General features: G+C 34.9%; 1 protein-coding gene across 6 annotated transcripts in view; it reads left to right on the top strand.

The window, feature by feature from the left end:
* The window catches only part of ANKIB1 (ankyrin repeat and IBR domain containing 1), a 205,346-nt gene that overhangs the window by 87,033 nt on the left and 92,619 nt on the right, over positions 1 to 25,694 (top strand). For 5 of the 6 annotated variants that reach the window (XM_032484014.1, XM_014553304.2, XM_014553306.2 and 2 more), the window contains exon 2: positions 18,020 to 18,083. The exons of the other annotated variant lie outside the window; for it this stretch is intronic. The gene's annotated coding sequence lies outside the window, so the exon portion shown is untranslated. The remainder of the gene's footprint in view (positions 1 to 18,019; positions 18,084 to 25,694) is intronic. 6 annotated transcript variants of the gene reach the window in all.

Genomic DNA, 25,694 nt, shown 5'->3' with positions numbered 1-25,694 from the left:
AGTGCTCTGCATCCTCACCCAGCATGCTGACTACTTTGCATAGCTCAGTATTTCATTAGTTAATTTTTAAGCATGTTTTCAAAGATTTACAAACATACATATATGTGATAAAATATTTAACTCTATGGTATTCCATTGTGTGTGTATGTGTGTGTGCATCCAGACACAGACACATACACACATACACACACACACACACACACACACACACACACATATCCCTACCTACCTGTGGTAGAATGATTAACAACCATAAAGTCCTCCCATCCTGGTATGAATTCCCCTTTGCCAGGTGGCTTTGCTTCTTCTCCCATCTATTTCTCTATCTCCTGAGTGTTGGCTAGCCTTATGATTTGTTTTGGCCAATGAATATGGTGGAAGTGATGTGTAAGTTCTGGAGCTTAATCCTTAAGAAGACCTTAAAGAAGGCTTCCTGCAGCTGTTGTGTAAGGAAGCTGTTCTAGTTTATAGGAGGATGAGAGATCTCTTAGAAGAGAACCAAGATGTCCTAGTTGACAGCTTCAGCCAATAGACATGAAAGAGGGCTATCCTGGACTCAGCTGATTTATGCTCATTTATACCTATCTTTGCCTTATACCTTCCAATGTTTCTGTCTTGAGGATATCTCTTTCCTATCCCAGGTATACAAATTTCTTTCTAAATTTTCTTCTAACTTTGTATTGTCTTTCCTACCAATTAGGAATCATGTTCAGTTGCTCTAGATATTGAAAAAGAGTGGTATAAACAAATCAGCAGGGCCATTTTCCTTAAGTACAGTTGTCCTTCCATATCTGCAGGGGGTTGTTTCCAGGAACCTACGCAGATGCCAAAATTCATGGATGCTCAAAGTCCCTTACAGTCAGCCTGCCATATCTACAGGTTTCTCATCCTCTAATGAGAAATTAGAGATAGGCTGTCCAGGGCTGTTACGGTGGTTCCACGGTGTTATCCAGCATTCAGGCTCATTTGCCTTTCATTTCAGTCATCCATAGCAGGTGCTTGTTACCTTTTGGTCCCAGGATGGCAATCCAGTCTGAGCAGCAATTTCTTTCTATTTCTTCTTTCATCATCCATGGCTCTGCCTATCTTAACTGAGGATCAAATCCGGTTTGGTAACTATAACTTCTGGAGATGGGGCCAAGACAAAGGAGGTCCCCCATAATAGCAAGTTCTTGTGAAATATTTTTTCCATTCTTTGAAAAAAATAATGCTGATTTTGCTTTTTGTGTCATAATAAATGTGTGTGCAGAATAAGGCCCCAGAATCTCTTCCTTTAACCTATTAGGCAGCTGGGTGTATTTTCCCTCAGTTATTTACAAGCCAGCAGGGAAATCAACATGATTATGTTCTCAAATTGGAAACTAATGTTGTTGAGAACACAGAAGTTTATTATTATATTCAATAAGTAATATTAATTAAAAGTGTTTTATGTGCTAATGACAATGGTAAGCAGTGGTGTAAAACTGAATATGGTGTGATCCTGTCCTCAAGTTTACCACATAATTGGGGAAGCATGTTAAACATTTCATTATTGTATTAGATGGTATGTTGAGTGTATTATCAAGTTAGTGAGTCAGGACACCTAACTGTTAGTTGAGGGTTGGAGAACTATGATCAGGGACCTTGACAGAGGAAAACAGCTTCTAAGCTGAGACCTGAATGACTAGTAGAAGTTAATCTATTGAGGAGGAGCGTACAGGGGCATGGGAAGAAAATTCCAGGAGCTTTAGTATTGCAGAGATGGGTCTGAGTTATAAGAGATAGGCTGTGATAAATTCTGGTCTTGGCAGGGACTTTTTCTTCACTACTTAAGCACTAGGAGCCTTGGAAAGTTTTAAAATGTGATTGGACAAGATCAGATTTGTCTTAAGCTAGTTTTTGTGGGGGGCATGCTTTTGGGGGTGGAATCTGGAAGCAAGGGTATCTATTAAGTAGGAAGTTTATCTGATATCTTAAAATTTATAACATATTAGTTAAGTAAATATTTATTGAACACCTATGTGAATATAATGTGGGAGAATAAAGAGATATGTAAAGCATAGTTCCTATTCTCAAGGAGTTTGTATTTTTAAAATAACTAATCACTATATATCAACAATATGAGGCAGTATGAGTCTTATGGCTTCTATCCTGTAAAATGAGGACAAGTAAGAACTAGAACTAAAACTTGATCTAAAAAATTTTACTGATTTAGGGGGGAAAAGTTAATAAAATTATATTATTTAAAAAAAAACTTGAACCCACACAGAACTAGAACAAATAATCCTAAAATGTATATGGAACCACAGAAGGCCCCAAATTGTCAAAGCAGTTCTGAGATAAAAGAATAAAGTTGGAGGTAAAATCCTCCCCAGATTTTAGACTATGTTACAGAGCTACAGTATTCAAAACAGTATGGCACTGACCCAAAAAACAGACACAGAGAGCCATGAAACACAATAGAGAGCCCAGAATGAAACCTGTTCACCTGCAGTCAATTAATCTATAACAAAGGAGGCAAGGATATACAATGTAGAAAAGACAGTCTCTTCAATAAATAGTGCTGAGAAAACTGGACAGCTCAAAGAATGAAATTAGAACATTTTCTCATACCATATACAAAAATAAACTCAAAATGGTTTAAAGACCTAAATGTAAAGCCATAAAACTCCTAGAAGAGAGCATAGGTGAAACACTCTTTGATGTAAATCATTGTAATATTTTTTTGATTCAGTCTCTCAAGGCAAAAGAAGGAGAAGCAAAAATAAACAAATGGGACCTAATCAAACTTAAAAGCTTTTACACAGCAAAGGAAACCATCAAAAAAATGAAAGGACAACCTAAGGATGGGAGAAAATATTTACAAATGATGTGACCAGCAAGGGGTTAATATCCAAAATATATAAATAGCTTATACAGTCAATATCAAAAAAAACAAACAATTTGATCAAAAAGTGAATAGACATTTTTCCAAAGGAGACATACAGATAGTTAACAGGGACATGAAAAGATGCTCAACATTGCTGATTATTAGAGAAATGCAAATCAAAACCACAATAATGTATCACCTCATACCTGTCAGAATGGCTATCATCAAAAAGTCTGTAAATAACAAATGTTGGAGAGGATATGGAGAAAAGGGAACTCCTTTACACTGTTGATGGGACTATGCATTGAAAAATAGTGTGGAGGTTCTTCAGAAAACTAAAAATAGGACTACCTTATGACCCAGCAATTCCACTCCTGGGGATATATATGTAAAAAATGAAAACAGTAATTTGAAAAATTAGATGTACCCCAGGTTTCATAGCAGCAATATTTACAATAGCCAAGACATGGAAGCATCCCAAGTGCTTGTCTGTAGACAGTTGGCTTAAGAAGATGTGATATATATACAATGGAATATTACTCAGCCATAGAAAAGAATGAAATACTTATTACCTTTTGTAGCAATGTTGATGGATCTAGAGAATTAAGCTTAATGAGATACGTCAGACAGGGAAAGACAAGTGCTTTTCACTTATATGTGGAATCTAAAAAATAGTACAAGTGAATGCATATAGAAAACAAACCCACAGACATAGAAAACAAACTTGTGGTTGCCAAAGCAGGAGGAGGTGAGGGAGGGACAAACTAGGGGTTTGGGATTAACAGATACAAACTACTATTTTTAAAGGAGATAAGCAACAGGGATATACTGTATAGCACAGGACATTATACCTATTATCTTGTAATAACCTATAATGGAATATAATCTGCAAAAATACTGAATCACTATACTGCACACCTGAAACTAACACAATATTGTAAATCAACTATACTTCAATAAAAAAGCTTTTAAATAAAATCATTTTAACCATTCTTTAAAAAAATTAATCCAAAAGATCTTTGTGGCTCTAAAGCCCACATTTTTCCATGTATCCTAGCCTGCTTCAGTAACACTGTATCTCTTTACCTTATTTAATTATCAGTATATGTCTTACAAATTACCTCTGAAATAAGATTAGAGTGCAATTAAAATGGTTTTCAGTTTGGGACACAAATTAATGAAGGAGCTTCACCCTGACTTTCTCTGGACAGTCTCTGTGTTGGATGGATTATAACCAGGAAGATAAACGTTGGTCAGAAAAATTGCCACAGTACTTGAGTAAAACAGTTGTAAGCAGTCTTGATATTAGTTTCTGGGAAAATTAGTATTGAATTGATAGGACATTGGAAGACAATACTGTGGTATGGCATCCCATGTCACTAGATAGCTGAATAGTATTATTAATGTTGAGTCGTTTTTCCCATAGTTAATATACAGAGCAAAGAATGAGAAAGGGGCACACACTATTGCCAATAAATAAATAAAGCAGTGATGAGTTTTGATGTTACTTTTATTTCCAGAAAGCAGTTGTAAAGATTATTCTATCTCTCTTTCAATCTTTCTGATGCCTTACTTAATTTTTTTATGCATTTTTTCCTTTGTCAGTTTTATTATGTAGAATTAATAGTTTGCACATACACATTATATTGCATGTAAATACCTATATACAGTATATACTGCACATTTTTTTAGTTTACATATATGTACTAATTATTGTTTCTAAGAACAGATTAGATTTTTAGCTTTTAAACTTACATGGTTATCAAAGGAATAAAGCCAACTACAAAACAAGAATCAACAGAATACAGCAATCCAATCATAAAGGACAGTCAAATGTGCTTACATATATTTAAGAAATCAAAATAATAATTAGTTCATTTGTGTCATTATTGTTATTATTTTTTAGATTCTTCATATAAATGATGTCATATGGCATTTTTCTTTCTCTTTCTGGCCCACTTCACGTAGAATGACAATCTTCTGGTCCATCCATATTGCTTGAAAATGGCATTGTATTATTGTTTATGGCTGAGTAGTGTTCCATTGTATATTTGTACCACGTCTTCTTTATCCAGTCATCTGTTGATGGACATTTGGGTTGTTTCCATGTCATGGCTATCGTAAATAGTTCTGCTGTGAACATTGGGGTGCATGTGTCTTTTTAAATTTTATTTTTCTCTGGATATATGCCCAGGAGTGGGATTGCTGGATCATGTGGTAAGTTTTTTTCAATTTTTTAAGGAACCTCCATACTATCCTCCATAGTGGCTGTACCAATCTACACTCCCACCAACAGTGTAGGAGGGTTCCCTTTTCTTTACACCCTTTCCAGCAACTGATGCCTTACTTTATTTAAATCTGATTAAATATTTTTGACTCAGGTCAGATAAAGTTGGCTGAAGATAATAATTTTATTCTTTGGTGTCTCTCAGCTTTTGTAAGGATATGTTTATCATGTGATCTCTCCAGGCCTTAAGTTTCTCATCTGTATATTGATGCCCTTGGAGATACCATCTTCTGAAGGGTTTTTATTGCTGCTGTGAAATGTGACTTGACATAACATCCACAGAATTCCTTTAAAAGTTAGAATGTGATTTTCTGATTGGAAAAACATTACCTATTTTATAGAATAGGGAGGACTAGAAAGGAAGGATAAAGGTTGGGCTGATAACTTGGTATCATACAATGTAGAAAAACAAGGGAATTTGGAGAATGGGAATACTTCTAATTTTTTTAACTATTCAAAAACTCTGAATGTGGGTTAAATACCAGTTAATGTAAGGGAATTAGAAGTGAAAAATCATAAGATTCCTTTGTTTAAGAATTTTGTAGTCTGGTACCTTTTTCAACTGACATTCCTTGAGAGAATTGAGCCTTAATGTTCTAAGCTAGAGGTTCTCAAAGCTTAGCATGTGTCAGAATCACTGGGAGGACTTGTGAATTTAGATTGCTTGGCCCTACCCCCAGATTTTCTGATTCAGTAAATCTAAGATGGAACCTGAGAGTTTGAATTTCTAACAAGTTCCCACATTCTGCTGGTGTTGCTAACATCTATTGTATCAAATTAACTTAATTCTTTCTTATAACTGTAGAATGGTATTAGTTGTATATAAGCATTGGGAGAATTTTAAAAATAGTTCCTCCTTTTAAATCAAGTTCTGAGTTCTTTAGAAGAGAAGTTCTAACAGGGGATATAATAAAATGAATGAAATTAACTATAATTCCAAACCTTATCTCATAAGAGAAGGTAAAGACAAAATTGCATAGACCTAGGAAAATTAGCAGTCAGGTGCAGGATTGATTGGAGTGGGAAAAATGTTTCTGGTCCATTTACACAGGAGCTTTTCTCGTTCACCTGCTATCTAGAGTATGATTTAAAAGAGATCTCTATTCGTTTGGAATTTTGTGCCCTTAAACCCAGGTAGCATCACTCACACATCAAAGACCTGTTGTAAATGTAGCATGAACCATAACTTTCTCCATGATTCCTCTCATCGTCTTCCTTATTCATACTCTTTATTCATTGGTGTAGTTTGTGTATATTTCTCCCTCAATCGGATTTCTGGCTTCTAATTTTTGTATCCTATTTAACATGTATATACTAAATGATTTATAATTCAGTAGTCTGGAGTAGATACAAGGGAAATCTCAGCAATTAAATTTGGAAAAATATGTTGGGAAAACATTAGTGGGTTTATATTTTAATTTTAAATTGTTTATACAAAAACCATACAATCTGTTCATTGTTAGTTTCCAAACTGTGTCTCTAGTCCAGACCTCTCTCCTCAGCTTTAGACGTATATCCTTTTGTCTACCTCACATCTAATAGGCCTCTCAAATGTAATATGTTCAAATGTAAGCAGATCTTCTCCCTTGCCAGTCACACCTCACCTCCTGCAATCTTTCCCTCTCGGTAATTGTAACTCCATCCTTCCAGGTGCCCAGGCCAAGAACTGTTGCCTTTTCCTTCTCTCTTACCCCTACTTCCAATTTGTCAGCAAATTCTGTCTGATCTTAACTGTCAGAGTCCATCCAGAGTCTGATTAAGTATTCACTATCTTCATTGCTATCTCCCAGGTTCAAGCTGTCATCATTGTTTGCTTGGATTACTGCAACCACTTCCTAAATAGTTTCCCTGCTTCCAAGCTTGCCACCACCCCCGTTAGTCTTCTTAGACAGCCTGCCAGGATGATCCTGTTAAACACAAGTCAGCTCATTTCATTCCTCTCCTAAAAACCCTCTAATGGCTTCCCTTTTCACACAGAATAAAAGTCTGGTGATTTACGATGACCTTTCAACACCCTAAACAGTATGCCTGCCCTTATTACACCTCTTGACTTCATATCCTACTTCTTTCTTCTTCACTCTCTTTCTTCCTCACTCTACACTACAGTAACACTGGCCTGCTCTCTGAACCTTGAACACGTTGGGCATGCTCCTTTTCACTGGCTGTTTCCTCTGCTTGGGACGCTCTTGTCCCTAGATAACACATGGCTCCCTACTTCACCTACCTTACTCAGATTTCACCTTCCCTAATCGTCCTAGAAAAAATTATTACATCCCCAAATTCTATCTCTGTCTCAATTTTATTATTAGTTTTTAAATAATATCTTACACTGTTGAATATAGAGTATAAACATATATAGAGAATATAGAGTATAAACATATATAGAGTATGGGGACAGGGGTTTTACTTTATTTTGTTCCTGCTGTATTCTCCTACATGTCTGGCACATGATAGGTGCTCAATAAATACTTGTTGCATGACTTTATTATTTTATCTGCTTAGAGGAGTATGCATTTCCTCCGAGAAATGCACTGACCATCATGTGCTTCTTGCATAGGCTACCAGTCATTAAGTTTCTTTTTTAAAATTAAAAAAAAAAATTTTATGGGCAGAGGTAATTGGGTTTATTTATTTATTTATTTTAATGGAGGTACTGGGGATTGAACCCAGGACCTTGTGCATGCTAAGCACGCGCTCTACCTCTGAACCATAACCTCCCCCTCGACTTTCAACCCTTACAATTCTGCTTCTCCCTTTTCTAAAAATGTTCTATGCTTCTCTTTTTTCAATTTGAAATTACTGTTTGACTAATTTTTATTGCAGCACACTTCCCTGGCATACATTGTAGTTCCTAAATCCATGTATTATTTTGGGAAATAAACATCTTTTAGTCCTGTGTGAAGTATATGAATTATTAATTGCTGCCATTGAATGTGGGGATTTCCTAATAGTCATAGTCATATTTTGGTGTGCAACTTGCTTTTAAATGACTCTATATCATGATTTATAACTTTACACCATAGATTCTTTCATTTTCTCTAAGAAAGGTCAGTACCTATTCCCCGTTATAAACCTGGATTGAGAGTACGTGTCCTGATTTGATTTTTGAGAGTTTTGTAGGTTTTAGTGTTTTTGTGTAGCCAGTTCTTAATAACTACCTTAATTGAAGGAGTTAGGTCCCCCAGAGGCCCATCTTCTCCTAGCCCAACAAGACTTGAATTTTATGTGCTTGCTATGGAAGTCACACACTTCGGATTTTTCATTCCAGTTATTGTGCCCTACTGTCAGATCATGTTTTGAATCATGTCCTAACTTTTTAGTTTGAAAGAGTGTCACTGCAGCACTTATGTTCATCTTGTTGTCATTTCTTCAGGATGCAGGGAAGCATAGGTGGCTCAAATCTCAGTTCTTCATATCTTTTTTAGATGTTAAAGATTGTTATATTCCTGTGTCCTTCATTTCTTCATTAAGACATACGGAATATAAAGTGAGTTCAAAAACATTAAGTCAAGTACATAGGGTTATGATTCTTGTTTCAGCTGTTGGAGAGTTTCCAGGCCCAGACTAGGTCTGTGACTTGGACAACAGACAGTAGACATAAGGAAGCCCTTAACTTTAATTATTTTTTGTTATTGTGGCAACAGAATGTACTTAATGCTAAGATTCAATATCAATAGCTAAAGCTATATAAAATATAAGTGGGTTCTTTCTTCCAGATGCAAACCAGTACTTGAATGTCAATGTGTATAGTAATAATAGGGGCTTTACTGAGACAACACATACTGCCACATGGCTTACAACCTCCTGTGGGGGTGGGGGGAAGCATAAGTTCAAAGATACACATACGTTTACCCATACTAGTGGGTAAATTGGAACTAACTTAATGTAAGCAGTAGAGAAAGGACTGTTATTATCTATGTGTCAGAATTTGGTATTAAAATTATGTGTTTATCAAATAGGAAAATGCTCATGATAAAAATTAGGTACAAAAGAAAAAATTCCAACTTTATTATATAGCGTGATCCAGTTCTACATTTAAAAGAAGGCTCTACACATATAGAGAGAAAACATGCCAATATATTAACAATAATTATTACAGGATTTGAGGATAATAGTGATCTTTTTATTTTCTTATTTATACTAAGTATTTTCCAGTTTTTATATTCTGTGTATAAATTTATTAAGTATTTTTAAAAGAAAGAAAAAACTTCTTGGAACTAGATATAACTGTGATTCTCAGTAAGTCAGTAAACAATGATGATGGCTACATTATATTGAGGACCAACTATCTATCAAATATTGAATGTTTTTGTGTATTTTGTCACTCTGTTTTATAATAGCCCAATAGTAGAGAACTAATTATCTACTTTTACATATTGGGGAAAAGTCTCAAAAATTTTAAGTAGCTTACAAGCTGGTAAGTCTTAGAGCCAGGATTCAAACTGAAGTTTGTCTTCAGAATTTTCTAAATGTACCATAATGCCTTCCCCAAATCATTAAACTCCTAAAGCCTATGTTTCTTTATGATAAAATGCTGGTAGGATTGTAGTGAAGATTAATTGACAGAAGGTACATAAACCATAGGACTAGTTTTTTTTTTCATGAGCTTCTCCTTATAGAGCTAGGCTTCTGCGTTTTTTTCATGAGCTTCTGCACAAGTATTGTTCAATCAGTTGTTAAATATTTTCCTTAACAGCATTATCTGAAATTAACTCATTTTTATTAAACCTGTAAGTTACATTTCTTCACAGAAGAGCAAAGTGAGTCTATTGAATGGAATTTTCTTCTTTATAGTTTTTATGTTTATATAGTGCAATTTTGAGGTCATTTTTGGAAGTTTCATTTTCATGAGAATCAATGATACTTTGTTAAAAGGGGTAAAACTTATGTTTCTCACCTTCTTTGAAAGCCATTTTAAGAATCCAGATATTTTGTTGAATGAGGTTTGGAAGGACTTCTAGTCCTTGCCAGAGTTCTGAACCAAGTCAGAGGTCAAAACAGTAAGCTTACCCAGTTTTTTCTCTTCAGATTTGCTTATATCCCTGAGGTAGATAGAGGTCCAGAAATAATATTCCAACTCCTTGCAAATGGAAGAAAGCAGTAGGAAGGAAGAGGAAGTGATACTCTCAACACCTTTATCAAGTTTTGTACTTTTGTTTATAAGTTATTATAAAAAAGCTGCTGAAATGCTAAGTATGACGAATTGAGTCCTACCTGATCGCTATTGTTAGAGTCAGCAAAATAGATTAGATACAGATTGTTTACTCTGATACTTAGTTGTGCTGTTGCTTGTAGGTGTAAAAAACACCTCCCAGAAAATTCAAGGTAAGTATAATTTCAAGTATTATATTTTGGCTCTACCTGACTGTCTTAAGTTTGGATTTGAAAAATATAGACACTCTGAGCAATGGTGTTGACTGAAAAAAATGCACAATATGAGAGTTGTGAGTTAGGTTTTTTTGAGGCAAAATGAGGACTGTAGCCCAGCCTAGGAGATAGCCTCTCATATAGCTCTGAGGAACTGCTCCAGAGAGGTATGGGTAGGGGTCTGTGTATGTATATGATTTTAGTGAAGAGGAATATGTGTAGTGAAGCACAGATTTTGGCAGAAGGTTGCTGCTAGTCACGAGGAGCAGATGTCTCCATTAATGATTTTAGTGTTTTTCTAGATATGAGAAGATGTAAGAAATTGGGCTCATAAAATCTCCTGGAAATAGCTATCTGAAGGCCTATTCTGCCAGTTTTTCTCAGAGTGCATTCCTGTTTCTCTACCCTGAACTCCTTTTAGGGTGTGTTCAAAGTCAGCGACTGCCTTGGCTAATGACTTCAGTCTTGTAGAAACAGATGGCAAGTGACAATTTTCATTTGGCAGTGCCCCCTGATGGTCATAAATTCAACCATCATTTGGGAGGCATTTCATGACCATTTTGTCCCATGGTGCTAATAATGCTCATTCCTGGATCAGGTGAAGATTTCATTGATAGGCCATTCACTATGCTATTACTGTACTAGGCCCTATTAATAGTAGCCAAAATTCTCTGGACCATTTCTCTTACTAGTCTGTTATGGTCCAGGAAAGGGTTCCCTTTTGTTGCTTCTTTTCACATCTAGAGTTACACTGTTACAATCATTGATTTATACAGAACTACAAATCTGATCAACTGCTTCAAGTCACCTGGTTATCATTTATCAAAGGCTCAGTAACACATTTGATAATGGAAGAAACAAACAATTTTTGTAAAATGGGCAAAATACAAGTAATACAGCTAGTAGTATTAAGGTTGTAAGTAAGAATTTATGCCAGGAACTTAGGTGTAGCCCAATATATCCTCCCGGTCGTCTGACTTAGTCTGTTCTGTACCAGTCCTTATCTTTAAGGGAAATTGTATACTGGCTTTGTTCATAAGGCACCCAGCCCAATTGCCTAGTGTTATTAGGCTGGTTATCCCTAGTATGGTTTAATTGTTTCCAACTTAAGGGGGGTCTTAAACTTAAATGATCATAGCCTGGTGTACCCATATAAATCCATCCCATAACTGAGGGAGTTTATATTCCTTGGCTGAAATTTTGCTTATGCTCTGATTGAGCTTGAGTAACTTTAGAAGAAAATTCATATTTATGGCCAGGGTTAGAGCAGATATCAATTGGCGAGGTGAGGGGCCTAGTAATATCAATAGTGTCCTGAATAGATCTATAATTTATTTCTTCTAAAATAAATTTCCCAAGGACCATCCAATTAAAGCCTTGGAGTAGAGAAATCCACCAAGGTAACCCAGAAGTACTGGATATAAGTAACTGATCATAAACCTAACAGTTGGATTAACTTTAACTCTGCATAAGATTGTGAAATATGTTTGATTTATAACCAAGAGTGTGAGCAGTTATCAAAGTAATTGGTGTACAGGCCTGGTCGAACATCTTGATTCAGCTGTCTGCTTCAGATGTCATCTTCTTCTTATCCTGATCTGGTAGTTTCTCCCCTGTTTGAGCAGTGTTTTAAGGTGATTTTAAGGTCAGCAGTCCTCTCTATAGGCCAGTCCAGTGCAGGGGGCCTGTAATTGGCAATATTAATCAAAGAGTCAGTTTTCTTCAGTTTCACTGTGCATGAGCTAGTTAAGGGTACCTTATAAGGGTCCTTCCATCTAGGTTGGAGATAGTCCTTTAAACTGTGTCTTTTCCAATATACATAATCTTATGGTTGCTGGTCATGGAGCATCTGATCTTCATCCAAAGATAGATTACTGAGATAAGCTTCAGAGACAAGCTTAATGTCCTTTAATAATTCAATTAAACTTTGCACTAATATAACATAACAGCAAGGAACAGTATGGGAAGTGAGTCTTGGGCCATAAATACAGACCTCAGTTGACAAAACTATAATTTAATATCCACCAAAATACAATATTTTTCTCTCTAAAGTTACCTGAATTTCTGCCAAATATAGCCAAATTAAGACTAATTTGTTAGCAAAGTAAGTCTGGTTTCAATAAACTTGGCCTGATGATTTATATAAGTGTAATTGATTGTGTATGCTTTCTTAAAAATTGGCTTTGCTGGAACTTTTTTTTTTTTTTTGCTGGAACTTTTTATAAAGAATCTCAGATTAAATCTTTAAAAGACTTCTCAAGGCCAGGAAAGCCAAGCTTGTCACAGATTTCACCTGTGACATCTATAAATTTGGGTGAATTCCTCCCTTTTCAGTCTCCTTGAGATTCCTGCACCTGTTAATAGGTGGCCTTCCTAATTTACCTGACAAAACTGCTGGGAACATAAGAGTTTCCAGTCTCTGGAGGGATCAGGTAGACTTAAAAGAGAAATGTTTCAGTTCTGCTTACAAAGGTATAATTTACCAAGTTGCTGTAAGTCATAATTAGCTTGAGGGGAAGAGTTTCCTTATATCTGGACAACACAGATTAAAAGCCAGTGATATTTCAGACAGAAACCATAAAAATTAAAACCACATTCCCCAGTTCACTCAGTCCTATGTAACTAGTCCTTTTTGTTAACAATTTTATGAAGCCATCAGGTTTTCCACTAGAATTCTTTAATTTCTTATCTAGTTCAGTGGTATGATCTGAAAGTTATCAGAAATTTGTACTTGTCAAAAAGTCCTTTCTATGAATCTTCTTGAAGAGGAAGCATTTTTGTAAAGGCATCAGAGTAAAACAACAACTATGAATGGCAGGACTTAAGAAATGGTTAAAGACCTGATTACAAGACAGTTGACAAAGACACTTGGTTACTGTTGTGACATACAACATTTCAAGAAAATAAATAGAGTTATGACTGATAGCATTTTACCATGACATGTCAAATTTTTAGGAATTCCGTATAATTTATAGAATACCTGCATTAATATTTATCCATAAAATATAACCTTAGAAGATTATTAGTCACTTGGCAATGCTTCCCATGTAATTTAATATACCAAATGAACCTAATTAAGATCTCTCTTTGGGATGTTTCAAGGGCCTTTTGAAGCATCCCAAAGTGAGCTAGAGGTCAAAGGAACTTATTAGAATTTGACTTGGGAAGTTTGTAAAAAAAAATGTGTATATATATCAAAAAGGTTTTAAAATACTCAGTCAAATAGGGCTATAGGTCATTGTGAAACAATACTTACTTAACTAAAGTGACAATAAGATTTCAAAGGCAAATACTGAAAGTTATAACAGATTACTGGTTAAATGTAAAAGAAACATTACAGTCTGTTATGAAGAACAGATCAACATTTTAAGAAAACTTTGTCCTCTTAACAGAGGGAAAAACCAAATTCAGGTTTGCACCAGCTTACTTTTTAAAATTTATCTACTCAATTAAATTTATTCTAAACTTATCCAATCCTGACCATGCACAAAACTCTTAGGGTTTCTTTTCCCCAAACCTTTGTAACTTTCTGTGTCCATATTAGTTTGTCCCTTATTTTTCTCCCATCCAGAAATAGCCAGCTTTAGCTCTAGGACAAACTTACTTTCTTTTCCATTTAACAAACTGTAATTCCATTACTTTTATCTTCTTTTACTGAAAACATACATCCTGCTTTCCTACTGTATCCTGAAATATGTCCTTTATTATTTCTAGTAGCTTTAATTACATATTTAAGTTAGAATCCTCAACTCTTAAAAATCTTAATTTCTAGTGAAAACTAAGAAGTTAGCAATTATGAATTGTCTTTTTACATTAGCATTCTGTTAATTGGGAAACATAAATACTAATAATTTCTCTAAACATGTGCTTTCTTATAGAAAATATTTCAGTGTGGTACCAAACATACTTATTCATAGTGCTAAATACCTTTAGTTTCTCTGTAAAAGGAATCCAATGTGTAATAATTAATGTTTCAGTATCTTACGTTATTTGAAATGACTAACTGTTCTATAAATTTCTATCATTTAACTTAATTTAGCACAACTCTAAAATTCTAAGTTACCAAGTATCTGGAGAGATTATTATTAAGTAGACATGCCAGAAATACTATTATTCCTCAAGAGTTCACCCAAAAGCTGTTATCTCATTTACATTTAATTTACTTATAAAAATTTCATCACACCAAGTTATTTTTCTTGCTGATAATTTACAGCAGATATAGTAAGATCTTACTTGACTTCTATTAATCCTAAGTATAATAAAAGTATTGTATTTAATGTTGGTGACTCTAAAGGCATGTCTATATTAATGAAAACAACAAGCTTAACTAACTTTAATACCAGGTATTAATTTAATACTGAGTATTTCCCAGTTCATATGAACCTGAAATTCATTCTGGCCAGTTTCCTCTTATATTTCTGAGAATTTATGTAAGCACTTAATTTCCTTTAAGACGATTAAGTAGAGCTAGTTTACAAATTAACTTTGATAACACCATCCAAAGTTAAAGACATACATGCATACATAGATTTATAGATAGACACAACAGAGATCTCATAGCTTCACTTTCTAAACTTAGCCATGAATCAGGTATTACAATATAAAACTCACTAGTTCATAAATAATAGGTGGAATAAGTTAAATTTTAAAAAGCCTCTTCCACCCGTTTTTTTCCCCTCAGTCTCAGGAATTAGAGATGGTCTAGATAAGATAAGATAAGTGTTCCTGAGAGCCCTGGTCTCTAGGCACAGAAGAGAAAAGCAAGTTCTCCTAGAAGGACTTGTTCTCTCAGGTCCAGAATTCTGAAAAGATGTTTTATGAAGCCAACTTCCTCTAACAGCCGTGTACTCAGTATAAGAGCCCATACTGACCATTTTCAGGGCAAGATTTTCCTTTAATCCCCAGTTAAGTATATAATTATAAGTGTAAGTTTTGTGCATACATAAACCTGGCAGGGGTGTTAGTTGAAGTCTGGCTTTCTGACGCTTCTCATTTCTCTGTTTGAAAGGCTTTATTTCCAACTTTAGAGTTGAATTTGTCTGGGATAAAACTTACTATTGAAATTGTATTGGTCATGAGCTTAACTCCTCCAGGCGTCACCCTAGAGTTGTTTCAGCCCTCTTACATAGTTTCTCCTTTCAGTGGTCTAAGACCACCGTGGGTGCTTGGATCACTGAATGGTCAATTCTTATATGTGACCCTTGGATGAACAAGCCTTTTAAATTAATGAATGGATTTCCCTATGGGACCACTGCATGATAAGAGGACTCTATCTCCACCATCTCATAAATTTCTTAGGTACCTGAGAAAGCTGTAACCTACCGGGAGGTATCTTGTCCCTCTTTTTTGGAGCAAAGCTCTCATGTAATATATTCTGTTTTATTCTGACAAATTCTACTGAGGCAGCCATATTGAGGAAAGGCATCAGAGCACCCTCTTACCTAAACACTCAGCCCAAACCCCAGTGTCTTTCAACCAGGCTCCCCTCCCCCCCAGTATCTTTCGATTGGGTCATTACTTCCCCAGTGACTTTCAGCTGGGTGGGTATTTTCCCAGTGTCTTTCAACTGGGTTCTACCCCCAACCCCCAACCCCCACCCCAGTATCTTTCAGTTGGGGGCCAGTTACCTGTTATACACTACCAAATAAAACTCAGGATCATCAACCTATATGGGAGATCCAAGAGAGATATGAGAGTGTCACCCAAATTCATCTGCACTCTCCAAGGAGACCTCTGCTGGTACCAAGTTTCAGTTCCTCATAGAGTTCAGGCAAAGGAGAGAGGTCTGCTCTGAGTCCCTTTTTGGTCACCAGAACTGTTGAATGAAAAAAATGCACAACATGAGAATTATGAGTTAAGTTTTATTTGGTGCAAAATGAGGACTATAGCCCAGCCCAGGAGACAGCCTCTCTCATAGCTCCAAAGAGGTAGAGGGGAGAGGTCAGTGTATATATATGATTTTAGTGAAGGGGGATATGTGCAGTCAAGCACAGATTTTGGCAGGTTACTGCTTTTCACGAGGAGCAGATGTCTCCGTTAATGATTTTAGCGTTTTTCTAGATATGAAAAGATTTAAGAAATTGGGCTCATAAAATCTTCTCCTGGAAATATTGAACTATCTGAAGGCCTGTTATGCCAGTTTTTCTTAGGGCACAGAGTGCCTCATTCCTGATCTCCACCCTGAACTCCTTTCAGGGTGTGTGGAAGGTCAGCGACTACAGTGGCTTAAGACTTCAGTCTTGTAGAAACAGGTATCAGGTGGCAATTTCAGTTATCAGTGGGAAATACAAAAAAACATAAAACTGTTTACCTATAAGTTTATATTTTGATTGGATTAAAAAATCATACAATAATGTAGATTTTTTATATGCTTTAGCTACTATATAATGTTCCATTATAGGATTAATAGCCATTTATTTTATTTGTTCTACTGATGATAGCTAGGTTATTCCACATTTTTTAAAAAACCAACTTCAAGGTAGTGGTTTTTCTGGAAGAGGGAGGGAGGGAAATGATTGTGGCAGAGGGAAAACCTAATTATATATGTATGACTTTTTAAAAAATATATACAGATTTGAAACAATTATGGGGGACAATACAATGACATTTTATACATGAAGTAAACTAATGTTAACAATGTTTTTTAAAAAAATATCATTGCTTATCCTAGTCATGAAGATGTTCCCCCATGATTTTGTTCTGAAAGCATTATTGTTTTGCATTTCACATTTATATTTGCAGTTCATCTGGAATTTGACTTTTGTGTGGGGTTTTATGTAGGGTTCAAGATTCTTTTTTTTTTTTTCTTAAATGTGGATGTAATTGACCAAGCATTTATTGAGAAGACCATCCTTTAAGAAGGAGATTGGGTTGAGGGTGGGGTGGGATTGGTAGCCATGTTTATGAAATTTCTTATTGATGTGACACCTTATAGCACAATTTTAATCATTGCAGAATGAAGTCACTTTGAAGTTTAGCTCTCATGGGATTGAGCATTATAGGATCTTGGAACTGTAGAGTTAAAAGGAGAATTTAGTGTTGATTTCATCCCGCCTAATTCCATGTAGGAAATTCCACAATAATGTCTCTGAAAGAATAGCCTCCCTTCTTTCCATGAACACATCCTGTAACAAAAAGCTCACTGTGTAAGATAAAAGTATAGCAGAATGGTTCTAAACTTGGAATCCAGTTGCCCAAGTTCAAATCCAGGCTCTACTACCTGTATTCATACTTTTTACAGCTTACTTGAGCTGTCTGAGCTTCAGTTTTCTCTTCTAAAATAGGGAAAATAGTAACACCTTCCTAACTGGAGTGTGAAAGCATTCAGTGAAAGTATATTTAAGATTTAATCATAATTATTTTCATCATCATCATCACCAATATCAGTGTTAAATTCACACTATAATCAAGAACCTATTTTAGAGGTTAACCAGATATCACTCTGACAGAAAATGATGCAGGCACAATTCAAAAATACAGTCCTCAATACTAAAGTCTTCCCTTCTCTTACTCCCTAGGAAAACTGCTCAGAGAGCTCATGCAAGTGGAACTTACAGCTTTCTTGATCAGATTCAGCATTCAGTAAGTGTGACAAATGTGACAGCTTTTGAATGTTCTTACATAAATCCGTCCATTGCTTTGATTGTGTTTGCGATGTCTAGGGTGAGAAGGAGATTTTCTAACGTGGAAAATAACGAGCGTGTTTGCATGTTGATAGGTGATCTAGGCCTAGATCATCCCCTCGATTCTGGAGAACTGATGGTGTAGGAAGGGGATAAGGTAAATGAAAGAACGTGGTTTCTGAGGAGAGAAGTGTTTTTGAGAAGTAGGGGGTCCATAGCATAAATGAATCATTTATCTTTGCTTTGAAAGGAATGCACTTTGATTCTAGCTGGAAGAAAAGAAGAGAAAATTGAATACAAGTTCAAGTTGGTTTATAAGCTTGACTATGAGAAGATGAAGGTCTTAGCAGGGAAAGGTTGTGAAGGATTGAAGAGAAAATACGAAGTATGAAAGTTCAATTCATTCCTGTTTTCTTTCTCATATGTTCAAATTCCATAAGAAAGAGAACTTGATAGGTTAAATTAGTCACTATCCAGTTTAGAGCCTTCTTTTTGGGTAGAACTCTTGAAGCACACCTTGTAATAGGCTACTGGCATGCCAAAAGGTTCACTTTGGGTCAGATGTTCTTCCTTAGTCCAGATAGTTAAGGGACAGTGGTAATGGGGGAGATGCATGATATAAAACATGGCAACTTACACACTTTCTTTTTTTTTTTCTTTGTTCAGAAGAAAACACTTCTTTCTTGGTCCCTCCAACAAAAGTCCTAGAATTAAGTCAATAGTCCAATTTGCCTGACATGAACCAGTCACTGTAGCTGGGTGAATAGAAAACACTAGCCAGATTTATGCTCACCACTGGAGTGGAGCTAGTCCTGTCTAAACCATGTCCTGATTGGGGTCGAATTTTTCTCCAGAAAAACTGAATTACTCTTACCAGAGAAGGGTGGAACAGCTGCCCAGTAATAAAACTAAACTGGAATATAATAGAGGAAAGTGGGCTACAAACCTTGAGATCAAGGGTCTACAAACACTTGATCTTGAGCTTGTGGTAGGGTGTTTGGGGAGAGTATTACTCTAAGGTATAAACTATTCATCACAAGGTTTCTGTAGACATGGCAATGGACCACACAGTGCCAGACTTTTCTTAATGTTTGATTTTAAGCACAAAAAACATTAGAAATTGTATCTTTCATCTTATAATATAACCGAAAGCGTTATACAGTGCCTGTAGGATAAGTTTACTTTTTTCTGAAATCTCTTTTGTGGTTGCATGTCTCACCCTATTTTTAGATTGAATCAGTGGGGTAGCATTGAGGGACAGGAAAATAATAAAATGTCCCCAGATTTTAAACCAGTTCCCTTAGGTTGAGGGCTATAGCTGTTCAGCAGTAGAAGAATTTGGCTATCATCAGTTAAGCCTATGATTCTGAAATGGTCTTTCATTTGGGAAAAGGAAATAGCACCTGAGAGAAAAATGAATGTCTTTATATTGTGATTTACTCTTTAAGTAAGAGTAAGGAGGTAGAACCAGATTGAAAAGTGTATTTGCATTATCTGTGGTTTGCTTGACACATGATTATTGCTCAGTAACAGTACCTGAGTTTATGAAGGATAGGTGAGTATGTGATTTCTTTTTTAAAGCTCTATAATAAAAATCCTTTTCCTGATAACATTTCATTTGTTAGGAGCCTATAGCCTTAGAATAAACAAGAATTATTCTGACTCTGTTCTACATAAACCTAAGGCCACTTGATTCATTGATATATTCCAAGGTGTTGGAATCACTAACATCACTGAAAATATATTGGTTCCATCAACATTGTATCCTCTCCCTTTCCCACAGTTGAAAGCATTCAATTATCTTTCTTGCCCAACTATCCACAATACAGTTTCCAGTTATCTTAAGTGTTTAACTGTGAATAGTGAGCAAAATGACACTGGAGGAACATCTGTACCAGCCTAGAGACTGAAAGAAACAAATAAATGGTTGAGGGGTAGGGGTGGGAGAATATTCAGATGATTTTTTGATAATTCAGGGAGCCGAAGAAATCTTTTAAATTTAATTTTTTAATTATCATATAGTAATACTGACTTTTGTAGGTATGCAGTTCTGTGAATGTTAACACATGTTTGGATTGGTGTAACCACCATCATAACCAGGATGCAGAACAGTCTGTCACTAAAAACTCCTTTGTCCTATCCCTTTATAGTCACACCCTCTTCCACCCCTAACCTCTGGCAATCTCTGATCTGGTCTTCACTGCTCCAATTTTGTCTTTTTGAGAATTTGTATAAATGGAATTTGAGACTGCCTTCTTTTACTGAATGTAATTCTTTGAGTCCTTTGAGTTTCATCTACTTTGTGACATTTCCTTTGTTAGACACATGATTTGTGAATATTTTCTTTTAATCGGTAGTTTGTCTTTTCAGTCTCTTAACAGAGCTAAGGTTTTTAATTTTAATAAAGTCTAATTTGTAATGCTTTTGGAGTCATGTTAAGAACTCTTTGTCTAATCCCAGGTGATGAAGATTTCTTCTATGTTTTCTTCTTCTTAAAGTTTTATAGTTTTTAGTTTTACTTGTAGATCTACGAATCATTTTTAGTTAATTTTGTATAAGTTATCCTTGTATTTTAGGTCATGATTCTGTTCTGTTCTTTTCTTTCTTTTTTTTTTCTTTTAGCATGTGAGTGTCTAGTTGTCACAACACCATTTATTTTAAAAAACAAGATCTCTTTTATCTGTTGAATTGCTTTTGTACCTTTGTCAAAAGTGAAATGACCTTATCTGTATGGATGTATTCGTAGGCTCTGTTTCTTGTTCCATGAATCTATGTGCCTTTATTTGCCAATACCACATGTCTTAATTATTGAAGCTTTAGAGTAGGTCTTAAAATCAATTAATATTTTTCTCCAACTTTATTCTTTTTTTAAAAAGATAGTTTTTAGTTACTTTACCTTTCCATAAAACTTAGAAGCAGCTTATCTATATAAAAATCTCTGCTAGGATTTTGTTTGTGATTGCATTAACTCTATAAATCAATTTGAGAGAACTTAAATCTCTATGTTGAGTCTACAAAAGTTTTTTAAAAGACTGTTTGTTGTCTTCATAGAGATGAGATGTTACATCCATGATCCAAAAATAAGATACTATAGGAAAAGTATCTTATTCTATTCCAACAGTAGAATAGTTGGAAAATAAAGTTAAAGAAATTTCCCTAAAAGTAGAACAAAAAGGCAAAGAGATGGAAGTTGAGAGAAAGATGAGAAAATCAGAGGATATAGCTAGGAGATCCACTATCCAAATAGTAGGAGTTCTAGAAAGGGAGAATAGAGAAATGAAGAGATGATCTAAGAATTTGCCTTAAAACTGAATAAAGGAGATAGGTCTCCATTTTGGAAAAGTGAATTTTAAGAAAACACACAGTTTTGTAGAAACAGAAAACAAAATGGTTGTTGCCATGAGCTGGAGGGAGGGAGAAGTGGGGAGTTACCGTGTAATGAAGATAGACTTACAGTTTGGGAAAAGTGAATAGTTCTGGAGATGGATGCTGGTGATGGTTACACAATAATGTGAATGTGCTTGGTAAATTTTATGTCTGAATTTTATGTTAAAGTCAAAAATAAAAAACAAGAGACAACAGCAGTTGAAAGACTTTAAAAAAGTTTTGAAAGCAAGAGAGCAAATACACAAAAGGCAACTGATTCAGTAAAACTAAACTGATTAAGCAAAGTTCAAACCTAATTCATATAGTGAATTATAATGAAATACAGTGAAAGAACAATAAGGCTGATTTGTGCTAAAGAACACCAGAAAACCACACAAATTAGAAGCACAAGTAGCTCTGAGTGAAGAAGTATGGAATATGGCTAAAAACAGCAGACAATGAAAAATTTTATAAGGAGTAAAATTGTACAGATCCTGTGCCACCTTCTGAATAGCTGAGCTCTTCTAACTGGAAGAAAACAGGAGGTGTGTTATCTGAACAAACTGTGCCAGAAGCACAGGGACAGACAGCTGAGGGTGCTGTACCATTCTGGAAATGGGGTCAGGTGGAAGTATACATACTAACTGGTGAGACCTACCCCAGCTTCCTTTCTCCATGCAGCCTGTAAAGATGGACCTAAACATCCTGCACTTGGGGTCCACAATGAAACCATTCAGCCAGTTTTATGATGCAGTGGAGTCTGCTGGTTGCCAAGCCCTGCTATTATAAATAATGCCAAAATAAGTAAGCATCAGTGTACAGGTCTCTTTGTGTACCTGTCAGGAGTTACCCTATCTGTTAATTTTTTTAACCATAACTCACAGTAAGAAATAACATTATATGTTATAACCTTGTATAAACACACACGTACATGCTATATGTATTTGTGCATATATGTCTATGGGTTTGTATGTATTTATTTATTGAAACAAAATTTCACAGAATTGCGTTTAGTACATAAATACACTCTGACATTTCTAGTTTATTAAAAGAAATAAGTTGGCCTTGTTATACCTCATTTAAATATAGAAATAAATTAATATATATAAAGTATGTATTAGATAAGAATATATATAAATATGACTATATAGAAGGATTCCTAGGCCTGTGATATATTCATCTTAAAACATGAACAAATATTGTAAAATTAAGAAATCATTGTTCTACTGTAATGTGAAAAGATACCTGCACCCCAATGTTCATAGCAGCACTGTATACAATAGCCAAGACATGGAAGCAACCTTAAATGTCCATCAACAGATGACTGAATAAAGAAGTTGTGGTATATTTATACAATAGACTACTACTCTGCCATAAAAAAAGAATAAAATAATGTCATTTGCAGCAACATGGATGGACCTGGAGATTGTCATTGTAGTGAAGTAAGCCAAAAAGAGAAAGAAAAATACCATATGATATCACTCTTATGTGAAATCTTAATAAAAAGAAAATATGGAATCTTAATTTAAAAAAGGACACTATGAACTCACCTACAAAACAAAAACAGACTCTCAGACTTAGTAAACAATCTTATGGTTAGAGGGGAAAGGGTGTGGGAGGGGGATAAATTTGGGAGTTTGATATTTACAGATGTTAGCCACTATATATAAAAATAGATTTTAAAAAAAGTTTCTATTGTATAGCACAGGGAACTATGCTCAATATCTTGTAATAACCTTTAATGGAAAAAATATGAAAACAAATATATGTATGTATATGCAAGACTGGGACGTTATGCTGTACACCAGAAATTGACACATTATAATTGACTGTACTTCAATTTTTAAAAAATGGAAAAAGAAAAGTATGTATAACATTAGGTTCATGGCTCTAAATGATTGATGAGGATGATTAAAAAATAGGAAATCATTGTTCTAAATTATACATCCTACCAGTAATATATAAGCTTTTCAATTTGTTTTCAGATTCTTTTGCCAGTTTAAGTAGAAACAGCATCATATACAGGCATTGTATATGTGTTGACCCAATCTTTATTTTTAAATCTTTTCTTTCTTCCTGTCTGAACTATGAAAACCTTCAAAGGTTAAAAATATTCTCCAGCTCTCCTTGAAGTTACAGATAGTTATGGGATCCAATTCTGGCTAATGAGACAGACAAAGTTTGCAGTCTGCAGTTGCAGCAACCATTTTATGACCATGAGGAGGTAAACTACAAGCTAAGAATGGCGGAGTATAAAAATTGGGGGAGCTCGGACATTGATGACATATTTAGTTTAAAGTTTATATAAGAGCTTTAGATTGTCTCTTTCCATATTTACAGTTATGAGATAAAAATAAACCTTTATCTGTTTAAGCCATGTTTATAGGTATTTTGGGATTCACTCCTCTGTGAACTGCTGGTTCATTCCTATGATAGCTTGCACTGTTATGCTATAGAAACAAATCACCACAAAATTTAAGTGGTTTATAACAACAGGCATTTATTTCTCATTCATTTATATGTCAGCTGCAGATCTGCTTCAGATTTGCTCCATGCCTTCATCCTAGACCCATCCTGAAAGAGAAGCTGCTGCCTGGGTCTTGTGCTAATGAGAAAAAGGGCAATGGTAGAACCACATGATGGCTCTTAAAGCTTTGGTTCAGAAATGCCATGCTTTATTTCTACTCACATTTAATTGGCCAAAGCAAGTCAAATGGCCAACACTGGTCTAATGGGCAGGAAGTATAATCCTCCTATAGGAAAGGCAGTGAATACTTGGGGAAGTATTGCACTCTGTCACTTTATCCTTTTGCTTTTTTGTTCTTATCAGCTTATAAAAATTCTTTATACATTCTGGATACTGAACTTGTGAGTTCAGCTTTTACACTTAGATATGGGATCCATTTTTACATATAATCTGAGATAGGAGTCAAAGTTTTAATTTTTTCCATATGAATATCCATTAATTGGTGTCATTTGATGTAGAACTTAACTTTTCCCCCATTGAATTGTCTTGGCACCTTTGTTGAAAATTATAATGCTATTTAAGTTGTGAATCTATTTCTGAGCACTTTACTCTGTTCCATTAATCTATGTGTTAAACCTTATGCCAGTATCACAACATCTTGATTAAGCAACAGTTAATCAAGTCAGATAATTAAATTGTCTGACTGTGTTCTTTTTTCAAGATTACTAAGGATATTCTAGGGTTTTTATAATTCTATGTTTAGTCTTCCAGTCTATGAACATGGTTTATCTCTCCCCTTTCTTCCTTCTTCCCTCCCTCTCTCACTCCTCCTCTCTCTTCCTCCCCCTCTTCTTTCCTTTCCTTATTCCAGTTTTATTGAGATATAACTGACATACAACACTGTATAAGTTTAAGGTGTACAGCATAATGATTTGATTTACAAACATTATGAAGTGATTATTACAGGAAGTTTAATGAACATACTTCCACTCATATAGATACAAAACTAAAGAATTAGAAAAATTTTTTCTTGTGATGAAAACTATCACTATTTACTTTCTTAACTTTCATCTATAACATAAGCAGTGTTGTTATGTTTATCATATTGAATGTTGTATCTGTAGTACTTGCTTATCTTATAATGGGAAGTTTTATCTTTTAACTACCTTCCTCCAATTCCCCCTGTCCCCACCCTCTATTTCTGGTAACCATAAATCTGATCTCTTTTTCTATGAGTTTGTTTGTTTTAGAAGAATGATTAACCTACAACACTGTTCCTGGTACGCAGCATAGTGATTCAGTATTTCTGTATATTTCATACTGATCATCATGAGAAGTCTAGTCATGCTATGTCACCATACAAAGATAATACATAGTTATTGACTATATTCCCCATGTTGTACAGTTCATATCTGTGACTTATTTATTTCGCAACTGGCAGTTTGTACCTCTTAATCTTCCTTACCTAATTCTTTTCTCCCTTTCTCCATTTATTTAGATCTTTTTAATCTCAACAGCATTTGTTTCAGCATAGAAGTTTTACATATCTTATGTTAAGTTTGTTGCTAAGTATATTTTTGACACTAAATGTAAATAGAATTTAAATTACATAATAATTTATATATAATTATAAATTATTAACTTACATAATATATATAAGAATACATAAGCTCTATAGTAATATATAGTATGGTTTATAAAAATAGTATATATTGTTTTTCAGATTCTTTTTCATTA

This window comes from Camelus ferus, chromosome 7 (genome assembly GCF_009834535.1).
Source record: "Camelus ferus isolate YT-003-E chromosome 7, BCGSAC_Cfer_1.0, whole genome shotgun sequence".
Taxonomy (NCBI): domain Eukaryota; kingdom Metazoa; phylum Chordata; class Mammalia; order Artiodactyla; family Camelidae; genus Camelus; species Camelus ferus.
Note: the sequence above shows the minus strand (reverse complement) of the source record. Positions and strands in the feature narration are given on the sequence as shown.